General features: G+C 43.2%; 1 protein-coding gene across 2 annotated transcripts in view; it reads right to left on the bottom strand.

Annotated features, from left to right (window-relative positions):
- Positions 1-10,108: 10,108 nt before the first annotated feature.
- BANK1 (B cell scaffold protein with ankyrin repeats 1) overlaps positions 10,109-11,429 on the bottom strand; it is a 124,945-nt gene continuing 123,624 nt past the window's right edge. For both annotated transcript variants that reach the window (XM_015862136.3, XM_085547104.1), the window contains exon 15: positions 10,109-10,746. The gene's annotated coding sequence lies outside the window, so the exon portion shown is untranslated. The remainder of the gene's footprint in view (positions 10,747-11,429) is intronic.

The raw sequence follows: 11,429 nt of genomic DNA, 5'->3' as shown, positions 1-11,429 counted from the left end.
AACTCACTGAGATGGCTTTCAGCGTGGGTGGAAGAAGGAAAGAGAAAAGGAAAGTAAGGAAACCAAATGTGTTCTCTCTTATCTGGAGGGGGAAAAAAAAGGCTTCAAAGGGTAGGAAGGACAGGATTAGAAATGGCAGTGAATGAACTGACCCCTGTGCTACCATTGTAAACTCTGTAACTAAGACTTTTTTCCCCACCTTCTAAAGTCTTTAAATTATAGTTAATATTTCTCATACTCCTATCCCTATCACATGGTATTCTCTATTCGTAAGGTAAGCTAAATCACTGTTCTCTGTAGGCAGTAACTTACAATCGCAACAGCACAACTGCTTTTAGTGAAAGTGGCTAAACTAGTCACATCCTATTTTCAAAGCAAACCTGAGGCAGAGTAGTAGAATGTTCCTGTGGTTTTTCAGTGGAAGCCTCTTACCCAAGCAGCGCTTCATGCCAGCAGTGGTAAATGGTGGGGTGGATTTTCTCCCAGCTCTCCACAAAAAGTTTTGGAAAACATGCATATAAAAATGAGCAATGTTTTGAATTGGAAAGCCTTCTTTGTATGGAAAACACCTTTGCAATGTGTCTTCTAAGAGGATATTTTTTTGTCAAAAGGTTATAAATAATGTATGTAACATCAGGGTAATTCAAAAGGCTGGGCTTGCAGATATGCTAGGACTAATCTAGTTGCAATAGCTCCACCTTTTGCCAAAGATGCTAAAATTAGTTTGTATTAAATAAGGTTCATGTTTACATAAATAGCGTATCATTCTTTCATATAAAAGAACAAACGAGCAAAGCAACTAGATTCTGTGTTGTAAAGAAGGTAGGATTACTAACCTGACCTAAATTCCTACCAAAGATTTTGTTGGTTTCTTGATATAGAAGCCGTTATCTGGAGATGTAGAAATGGTGAATATCTTTATTGCCTTCCTACTGCAATAAACTGCTCTAATTTGGTGGCTTATTCTATGCATAATGGATTATTTGGAAGATCAGTCAAGTTCCTGCGTATATACACCCTTAACCACGACCATTTAAAAAAAAAAAGCAACACCAAAACTATGACAACAAAACAAACAAAAGCTTAATAAAAATCTGATAAGAGTTGAAATGGAAGGAGCTGTGAGGGAGGAGACGACCTATGGCTTCAACTCTCCCTTCTTTCAAAATATCTCCTGGCACTGATTCCTGGTAACAAAGCCGTATTTCCAGTGGTTTCAGAAGGACACAGAGTGCCTGTGTTCATTACCATGGCTTGTAACACTTTTTTTTTTTCTTTTTAATCTACAAACATTGTGTTGCCTTAATCTTTAAAAAAAATTGGGCTGCAATATTAAGCACATCACAAATAATCCTGTGGATGTACTCCAACCAAATTTTGGATTCCTTACTTTTGTTTTTGCTAATATATCTGGTTCCGGAGTAAAACAAGAGCAGAGTATAGCAGTGGTAATGAGATGAGACAGATACCCTCCCCTTTCCCCCATCCTCTAATGAAAAAAAACCCATTCATTGGCTAGCTCGTGTCCTGAGGTGTTTGTGAAGGTGTGAATCTGACCAGCTGTGCCATGCATGTCAAATGTCTTCATGTTGGTACACTGTTGTTCTCAGCTATATTTTTAGTAAGAGTCTCAGTGGCAAACTTACAGGTATTTTCTTTCTGTTGCTTCTTAATCTTGCCTCTTGGGTTCACTCTTTTCTGTGTTGGAAGTACAACTAATAGCCATGTTGAGATTATCTTTTTGTATCTTTGCACACATTCCAGTGTTTTCTTACTGGACTTTCTGATCTCAGTCTCACTGTTCTTGCACAATTATCCCACAGTGCAAAACATGGCAAACAGTAGATTTAAAGATTGTGTGTGTGGAGGTGATGCACGTTATCTCATTTTCAGAAATAGCGCTGTGTTGTCAGCTTTAATCCTTCATCGGTTCTTTGCTTCAGTTTAAGCTTTCTGTTGCTTTAGCAACAACTGCAGATTCAGCAGAATTCCTCGATGAATCACAGAGATGGCTGGATGCTTTTTCCAAGTTTCCCATCCAGGCTCCTGCAGAGTGCATATTTTACTTGAACAGGAGGGGAAAAATGTGCCTGATTTGACAATGTGAGTTCAGCCTGATATCTCATCTTCTTATGACTTCACTTCTCCTGAAGCTTGTCATGCTTTTTATTTTTTTCTTCCCCTCTAGGCTTGCTAAGAGACTTGTTCTATCACTGCATCGTACCTCAGTACTGCTCTGCAGTTATCTGAGCTGATTGCTGGAGCTCTGGAGTTGGTGTTCGCAGGTTCCCCTGAGCAGTCTCAGTTAACCCTCCCCACTGTTAATGTAGGTTGGAATCTCTGTCGTGCTGATCCCTGTTCTGTGTTGTAAGAACTTGGAAAAACAGTTGTAACTAAAGGAGCTCTCCATTGCGAGACAAATCTGAAAGAAGCTGAAGGTATGTTGTGATGCCAAGTAGGGAGTTGGCTCTTAGCAAGAATAGATACTATTGATGAAAATGATACTATTGATGAAAAACAACTTGTCAAAATTTAATAAGAATTTAGGTGGATATATTAGAGCAGAAGCTGGATTCTGGATGAATAATAATTCTAATGTAGAATACATCAGATAAAACATTAATAACAATCATGCTTTCATGTCCAGTACAGGGATGGACAAGCACCATTGGGTCTGCTGTGCTGAGCCTTCTCTGTTTCTTTGTAATTCAGGTATTTTCTGGGTTCTTGTATAGAGATGTTAAGAGTGGAAGGATTTCTGGTATCCTCCATCCCCCTTTTCTTTCTCCCCCTCCTGCTGCTGACTGCTGGAGAACTGAGCTCCCTTTCATTATCAGCAAATCTAAAATAAATGAACACAGCAAACAACAACCAAAACAAAACCCCAACCCAAATCAACAAAGGAACCGCCTGAATCACAAATAACACCTGAATTCCCCTGATACTATCATTGAAATAACCTTCAACGGCGCTAATGATGGTAAGTTCTCTCTGCTGGTTTTACCACAACTTAGTTACTGATCTCAGGGAAGAAAAAGCAGTGCATGTTCCTGGCAACACTGCTAATTTTAGAACAGTTTTCTAGCACAGCTAGTGATATTGCTCTGATAATTCCCATTCTGCAGTGAGCACAATGAGAAGCCGTGCCATTTAGCACAAGGTGTGAACTCAAAACCTGCCGGTCTTGGGCCGTGGGCATCTGAAAAAGCAATTCCATCTACATTGAACTTCTGGGCCCCAGGGTAACATAACAAAGATTCAGTTTGGAGATTATGAACAAACAGTGTAGGTTAATACGATGTTTCCTTGTCTGCCCAGAGAGATTAACACAAGGCTGAGTAGTTATAATGTGTTAATCATTGGCAACAGTAATTCCAAAATAAATGGCTTTTAAGCCTCATTTATTTAAATATCTCAAGGCATAGGAGGAGTGCTCCTCCGTACCATTATTTACTTCCCCTGCTGCTGCTAATAAATACCTTATGTTTGTTGGATGCCTTTCACAGTGAAGAGTCTGTCTCCAGGAGGCTTGCAGTGGTTGTGGATGGTAGGAATGCAGCCATACCTGCAATGCAGCTGGCTGGAAAGCTGAGAAAGCGCTACACATTTCAGCAAGAAGTGAACAATTCCAGACAAAATAACCAAAACAGGGACTTGCACAACCCCTCTTGTGCACTCTGTCCTGACTGTGCACCAGCACGTGCTGTGCTGCTGTTGTCCTAATCTTGCTTCCTGTTTCAGCAGCTTTGTGCTTTTTTTAAGTTAGGTGGAAACTGCAAATTGCCTGGGGAGGCCTGGAGAGGCTGCGTTCCTGTATGGGCACAGGTTTTGTGTTGTGCTACTCAGAACTGGCTTTGTATGTGTTGCACCCTTATTTCCTTACAAATGTCTATTCTGATCCTTCCTACAGCGCATGCAGGTTTTGGAGCCTTAGGATGAAGTCAAGATGTTCAAGTGAGGCAGTGGACAACTGTGTCACAACTGTGTCCTTTGGGCTCTGAGGATGGTGCTTAGATTTGGGATGAATCTCAGAGCTTAATGTCTTCATGCCCTGTAAGAGCTTCAGTTGCAGAGACCAGACCTTCCAGGAATGTGTTACCTGTGTACGCCTGCAGCAGGGGGGTGGCAATGGTGCTCGTTGTGACACCTCTGGAGAAGCACAATGGCTCATAATGGCAATGTGGGATCAAGTTGTGTGTGGAAGCTGCTGCACTGTGCTGGCAGGCCCTGCTGTCTGAACCTCAGCTGCATGGTAAGAGCAAGAGCATCCTTCACTTGTTCCATTTAAAATGAACATGAATTTTGCAGTGTATCCCTAGCAGGTAGTCACCATCTTTGAGATGTGACAGATTTGATACTGGCGTATTTATTTAATGGCCTATATAATTTAGAAGCTTTGTTTTGTTTATCTGGGGTCGAAAGCCTTCTGATAATGCCTTTTTTTTTTTTTTCCACCACACTCTGTATATTGTATTGTTGTATGGTGTGTGCTGCTGGTTACCTGGCTGAGTTGTGATCCACTCCTCTGCTGCACTGAGGTGCAGTGATTCATAAGCAGCCCACACCTGTCCTGAAACCCAAATCGATTAATGTGGCACTTCCAATCTGCAGCTACAGTGGGGGCTGTTACACTGGCTACTGAATAATCTACTGTGGTCTGTGCTGCTGCAATCAGCCGAGCATGCTGCTGATAGGAGACTATGGGCTTCATCCTGGAGAGATGGCGAACTGTCAAATAATGAAGACAAAGTACAGGAACTGTGCTGCTCCTGCAGCTGTGCTCTGTGTCTGTGCCACATTGCGTCTTCCCTTTGCTATTGCGTATATCATGTCATGCTGGTGACACCCAGCTTCATAATGTGGATTTCTGGGAGCCTGGAATAGTGCTTGCAGGGCTGTTAGTACAGCTGGCTGCTGGGTCACTGTGCTTCACTTTGTGAGGCAGAAATGTGGTACTGAAGGCTGTCCTGAACCCCAGGTCAGTGTGCACCTGGGCATGAAGGCTGTTTGCCCCAAGGAAGAAAGGAGTGATCTGGCCTGGTGTACCAGGATATGTGTCTGCTGGGGGAGCAGGATCACCTCTCACTGCAGACTGCAGCAGGGTTCTGCCTTTCCCATGGCTGCCAGGGCTGAGCTTTTCAAGAGGGCCTGAAAGAAACAGCTTGTTCTCACTGATTTCAGCTGCCTTCAGCTTCTTTGAAAACCCCACTTCCCATATTTGATGGTTACTGATGCTGCCTCAGATCTAAAATTAGCCAGAACTTGCTCTTGCAAAGAGCCCCCAGGGGCTGTTTCAGCAGCTTTGCATCAGTTGGCTGGAACACCAGCATGCTGCATGAGTGTGCAGTGCACACCTGCAGCCATCTGTCCTGCACAGCCCCTCAGATCCTGCTCTCGCTGCTGCTGCTGCTTGTTCTCTCAATACCCGAATTACAAAGGCAGTTCCTGTAGTTCTGAATGCATACGTGCAGCTGTGCTGTCAGCAAGGAGCGTATGTGGGCGAGTGGCTGAGGGAGCGTGAATGAGTGATGGAACAGAGGTAAATGCAGCAGAAGCTGTGGGTGGAAGGAGGAGGCTTGAAGCTGGCTCGCCCACCATTGTAATAAGTTCCCTTCAATGATGTATAAGAGCAGTGAGGAGTTTTCACTCCCCCAGCCACTGGAATTCAGGTTGGTTTTGTCTTGGGCATGTCTTTGTTTCTGTGATCTCAGGGGTAGGGCCCTGATGCCATGTTTTTTTCCAAAGCATGTTTGGATTTCCCATACAAATGTGCTGCAGCTCCCATGGCACAGCACATCTCGCTGTGCTCCACACTGAGTACTTGCAGAATTGCAGAATGGTTCGAGTTGAAAGGGACCCCAAATATCACCCAGTTCCAACCTCCCCGCAGTGGGCATGTTTGCCACCCACTAGACCAGGCTGCCCAGCGCCCCATCCAGCCTGGCCTTGAGCACCTTTGGGGAAGTAGCACCCACAGCCTCTGTGCAACCTGTTCCAGTACCTCACCTCTGGGTAAGGAGTACTCAGCAGTGTGAGAGCTGCTCAATGACTGACTTGGTGCCCCAATACCCTGAAGCAAGAAGTGTTAGGCAAACAGATTGATCAGTGAGGCACAGCGGGCATGCAGTCACTGTTCAGTTTGGCAGTCAGTATCTGGGGCCGGGCCTGTTCCTGCTAAAGGGAGCTTTCCACCCCTGAGATGGTTTTGTGTTGCAGCTGAACATGCAGAAAGGTTAAGGGAAGAGATTAAAAATAAACCCTCAGCGTTAGCTGCCTCACCATGGAGGCGGATGCATCCTTCGTGCCTGCTGGGAGGGCAGCCGGGCAGGAGGAGAAGCGCGTGGGTGTGATATTGGCATCTCTTCCTCCAGGCACGTACTGAGCTCAGATGGGAGGAGGGAGAGACTGAGCTGTGCTTCACACAGATGTGTAATGTGTGCTGTGTGACGGGAAGGGAGCTCGGTGCTCACCCTCTCTCAGCAGGATGTACCAACAGAAGGTACCTGAGGACAGATAGTCCTGCTGAGTCTTTTGGTGCATCTTTCCTCCAAGACTCCTCTAACCGTGTTCATGTCTTGTAAACTTCCACTTTAGGTGGACGGGAGAAAATAAGGAATGATGTGGCAGTGAAATGATCAGAACAGAATGCTTCCTTCTCTTTCCTTTCTTTTGCTCTGCTCTTACTTCCATCTCATGCTGAAAAAGATCTTCAGTTGCTTTTCCCACAGGAGATGGATTAAGCTCTTGTGATTCTTCCTTCCCATCCCTTCAGCAGGTAGATGTGTGCTCTGCATAGATGGCAGCTGTAAGCTTAATTCTTGCTGGTAGTGGTTCTTCATGCGTGATTTTATTTGTTCAGACAATGATGCAGCTTAGATATCCTGTATGAGCACATCTTGTTCCGCTTCCATCTGCAAACAACTGCAGCTAACACATGTAACTCTTGGGAATTTCTCTTGGCACTGCTGACTGTACCAAGCAGCTGGCTGTGCCTGGTGCTCCCTTCCCCTCTAGGGCTGTCAGGGCAGCTCTCATCATTTGCTCCTGCTCTTGTGGTAAAGATCTCCAACCAAGGCTGAAATGTGATGGAGGAGATTTGTAAATTCCTGCAAGCATTATAGGTTCTTTGATAAAACAAAAGCAGGACATCAGTTTCATCCTTGTTCTGCTGTTTCCTGCTATTATTGCTGCCCTGCTCATAGAGTGAGTATCCAGCAAGGGCATGCTGCACCCTTGTGGACGGCACACTGTGTCTGAGCCATGGGTTACCTTGCAGACCGCTCTTATGTTCCTGATTGGTCAGTTAGTGAATCTTTAAGCTTACCATGAAGATAATGTTGTAGAGCACCTACAACAGGAATCTCACATCAGTGGGGCTTTTAGGTTCCTGTGATTTAGTTCACTGTTCATGCACTGCTAAAACGAGACTCAGTGGCGTGTTTCCTGTTAGTAACACACATGTGGTTATCAGAACTTCCTTTCTGCCAGAATGTCTTAGTGATGAGCCTTATTGGCAAAAAAGATTTTGTATAACAACAGCATAGCTGAGATATAGTACATAAGTTATTGAAAGGTTTTCTGTTCTCCTTTAAAAGGACAGCAATCAGAGGAGGCACTGAGCTGTTGGTGTCAAACCTTTCCCCAGCTGAGGATCAGTGATGAAGTGGAGCAAGTCTTTGGCATTGCAAGTATTTCTTCCCTGAAGTGACACTGTGTATCTTCCCTGTTGTTTTCATGGATCTTTGGTAACCTACCTGTGTGCTGTGGCGCAGCGGTACTTCTGCAACAGAGGCACTAGCAGCAGCCCCAGCTACAGCAGTTGGAAATGCTATTACTTTTTGCACATTGGGGCTCTAGATTGAAGTTGTCTCAGTGACAGCTTTGGCTGTTTTAAATATTTACTGTTGTTATGCTTCTATTGTGCAACAGTGAGATGTTTTGTCTTATCTGATGCTCCTTGCACTTGCTGCCTGAAGGAATGACATTGCCTTAGGAAATAATGGGGGGAATAAAAAAAGAGAAGTCTTTGTGTTGGTTGGGAGGGCTTGCCTGCCATTTGTCAGTGTCTTTGGGAGCTGGGGTTTGCTTGTGAAAATGCCCTACAAACAAATGCTTCACTGATGAAAAATACAAGGTGTCTATGACTCCGGCCCTTCCTGTTGAAGGATTACTGGAGCTTTTTTGCTCTTTACATCTCACTGGTATAAAGTACCGAGGTTCTAGAATGCTTCTTAAAGAGCTGAATTTAGCCTTTATACTTCTAAAAACTCGACTGTTATTACTGTGTAACAATAGTTTCTTCTGTGCTTAAACTTACAGGAACAAGGAATTCCGTGGTTGTGTTCCCAGCTGCTGGGCTTGGAACAGGAAGCTGCCTGTAACACCAGAACTACTGCACTTGGTACACTCAGATCTGAACTTCTATGAAGCAGCAAAAGCAGAGAACGAGGTGCTTTGTTATGGGTAATCCTACCTCACCCTGGGTGGAAAGCTATGGTATATTGTGTACCACACATCATAGATCCCAATTTTCCTATGCACAAAACAGAACACACTTTGTTTGCTTTCCCTGATGGGGAACTACAACTTTGGTGTTTTGATGGCTCCTAGTTTGTCTTCCAGGAAACATCTAAGGTTTCCTTGGTGTGACTTTATAAAGTTTTTTAGTTTCTTACCACTGACCCCAGATCTCAATGATTCGTAGGTGCCCTCTTACTGGGGCGAAGAAACTGTTGCTTCTCATGTAGTAGTGCAGTGTGGACCTGGATCCTGCCTGCAGGACCAAGAGGACTGATCCCAGCAAGGTCCATTCGTCTCCTGCGCTGTGGAAGCAAACATCAGACTTCAGAGGAAAACACTGGGCACCAACATGTTTCATGGTGTGTATTCTTTTCTTCAATTTATGTTTGGCCTCTTTGGAAATCACTGCTGGAGGATACTCTGGGTAGCTAGGTTTATAAGAACATAAACACAATTTTTCTTAAGAGATACTGCTTAAGAGGAAAAAAAGTAATAAATAGAGTGCAGATTAAATGCATTAAAGTTTTTCAAGTAATGTATCCTGCTCCATGTCCACATGGTCATGTTCCCCAGGCCATAGGCAGTCATTCCAGATCTGGAAGGCGTTCTACATTACAAGGCTTTTGCTGTGGCTCAAGCAGCTCAAGAAAAGTCTTGGTACAGAATACAAAGCTGTGCTGCTGTGTTGATAACAGCAGCCACTGAATATTTATAACTCCATAGCAATACATCTGCAGTGTTTGTGGGAGTGCTCCTCACAGAAATGGGAGGTTTCCCCAGAGAACAGATAATTTCCTGAAAATGTTTAATCAGCCCATTTAAAATAGAATTTTAATTAGCCTAAAACCATATGTGGACACTAATGCTCCTCCGCAAGATTCTCTCATTATTATAAAATCCCAATAATGTCTTTTTGGCTCGCTTTTATTTGTAATGGTTCTTGGCACAGTAAGTTAGTGATTGAAATGAAGGAAATATGGCCCTCAAGGCTCATAAGGCTGAACGTCAAATCCTCCACCACCACCCACCCCCCGCCTTCCCAATTTTGGTCACTTTAATGTGTAGGCAGGGATCAGGAGTTGTGCATAATTTGAAGGTTTCTGATTGATTATAAAGTTTTTCCTAACAAAACTCTAAGTCTCTTATAGCATGCCTGATAGGGAGCTTGCTTTGAAAATCTCGTGTTCCTAAATATGCCAGTGAATAACAAGCAACTGAGAGGAGGGTAAAGATTATGATCTCTGTGAGGCTTTCTGGGACAGTAGTTTGTTCAGCTGCTTGTTAAGACTGTTTCCAGAAATCTCAGATAACAAGGGTGGGAGAAGTCTCCGTAAGCTACTACTTAAAAGATCAAATATTCTCTTACGCCCTCTGCAAGTTGGATATGTGATCATTTTCTTCTCTTGTGTGTATGAGCAAATCTTCTCGCATGGTCCTGTATCATCACACACTCACTTAAATAACGGAGTGTTTCACTGCATAAATGCAGACACATTAATTGTGTTTTGTGTCTTCACTTGTGCCATGAGAGCTCTTCTTGGTTTATTCTGGGTATCGCTTGATCTTAATCAATTTATTAGACAAAACGTTTTCCTTTAAATACAATTATTTTAATTACGTGAATGCAGTAGTGCGCAATTAGTACTGATTTACATTTTTAATTTGTACAGTTTCACTTTAGAGATTAGTTTTACTTTGACTATATGTGTTAAAACTCACCAAGTGCAGTTTTTAGTCCTACAGAAGACAAACCTGCATACAAAGTTTATACAAAAACATTCTAATGGAAAGTAAAAACTAAACTTTGCCTATAACCTTTATATCACCATAATCTTTAACTTTTCATTTTCTTCCTCTTTTGTGTATAAAATCTACTTCTTAACAATGTCAACCATCACGGAAAAACTGAACAGTTTGAAAGCAATCAAAGCATGTGATATATCTTATATATATCTTATATAAATCTTCATCTGTCATTTGGACAAAAAAGTTGGCAAAGAAAGACTAAAATTCAGTGCTGACTTTACAAGAAATCGTACTCATTTGCTTTAAGTGATAGTGGACTTCTTCCAGAGCTGGCCCAGGTGAGCAATCCCACGATGCTGACGGTGCAGCGAGGGCTGCACTGCTGTGCTGTGCTGTGTGCCAGCACTGGAGCCTCTTGGGGTGCAGCCACGTGGGGTGCCAGACTGGGGACAGCGATGCACAGCTGGCTGAAGAGCTGCACTGTAAGAAATAAGGAATAATGCTCATGTCTGAATGGACTTCTTTTTTTTTCTTTTTGAATAAGATGGAACACAGAAATGGTTGAAATGAGTGTGATAAACTCGACCACGCAGTCCACCTGCTGGGTTAGAAGGTACGATGGTCTGAGTGTCTAAATACCTAAGAGCTGCTGCGTTATTGTTTGTTTGGGAAATAAGGATATTAGCAATAGAAATGCAGTAGTTGATGGTCTGCAATAAGTAAACACTCAGATTCCCCCGTGACTTCTCATAAGAAAATACATCAATAGGAACTGGTACTGGACTGCTAACAAACAACTCTTTTTTTTTTTACCCCCCCAGGTTTTAACTCTATCTAATTTACTTCGTTCAGGAACAATCCAGTCCTCCTAGGCACTGTGCGCACTGGATGTTCTCATTACTTTAAGGGAGAACATTGATGCCATAAACATCAAACATGGTTTCTTGGGGGATTTCTGAACTTCACCATAAGCACACAAGTTTTCCGGTCTATGCAGGTGAATGAACATTCCCTTTTATACCTTGCTGTTTTTCTCTAAACGTGATCTTTCTGTGAGCAAGGTGAGAGAGGGAAGAAAAATCCTCAAACCCAACACCCCAGGGCTATCCTGATGCTTTACAGTTTACAGTTAGAATGTGCTATAGATAAACTGTATTTTCTAA

Source organism: Coturnix japonica, chromosome 4 (assembly GCF_054131305.1).
Source record: "Coturnix japonica strain WE chromosome 4, WE-NBRP24, whole genome shotgun sequence".
Classification (NCBI taxonomy): domain Eukaryota; kingdom Metazoa; phylum Chordata; class Aves; order Galliformes; family Phasianidae; genus Coturnix; species Coturnix japonica.
Note: the sequence above shows the minus strand (reverse complement) of the source record. Positions and strands in the feature narration are given on the sequence as shown.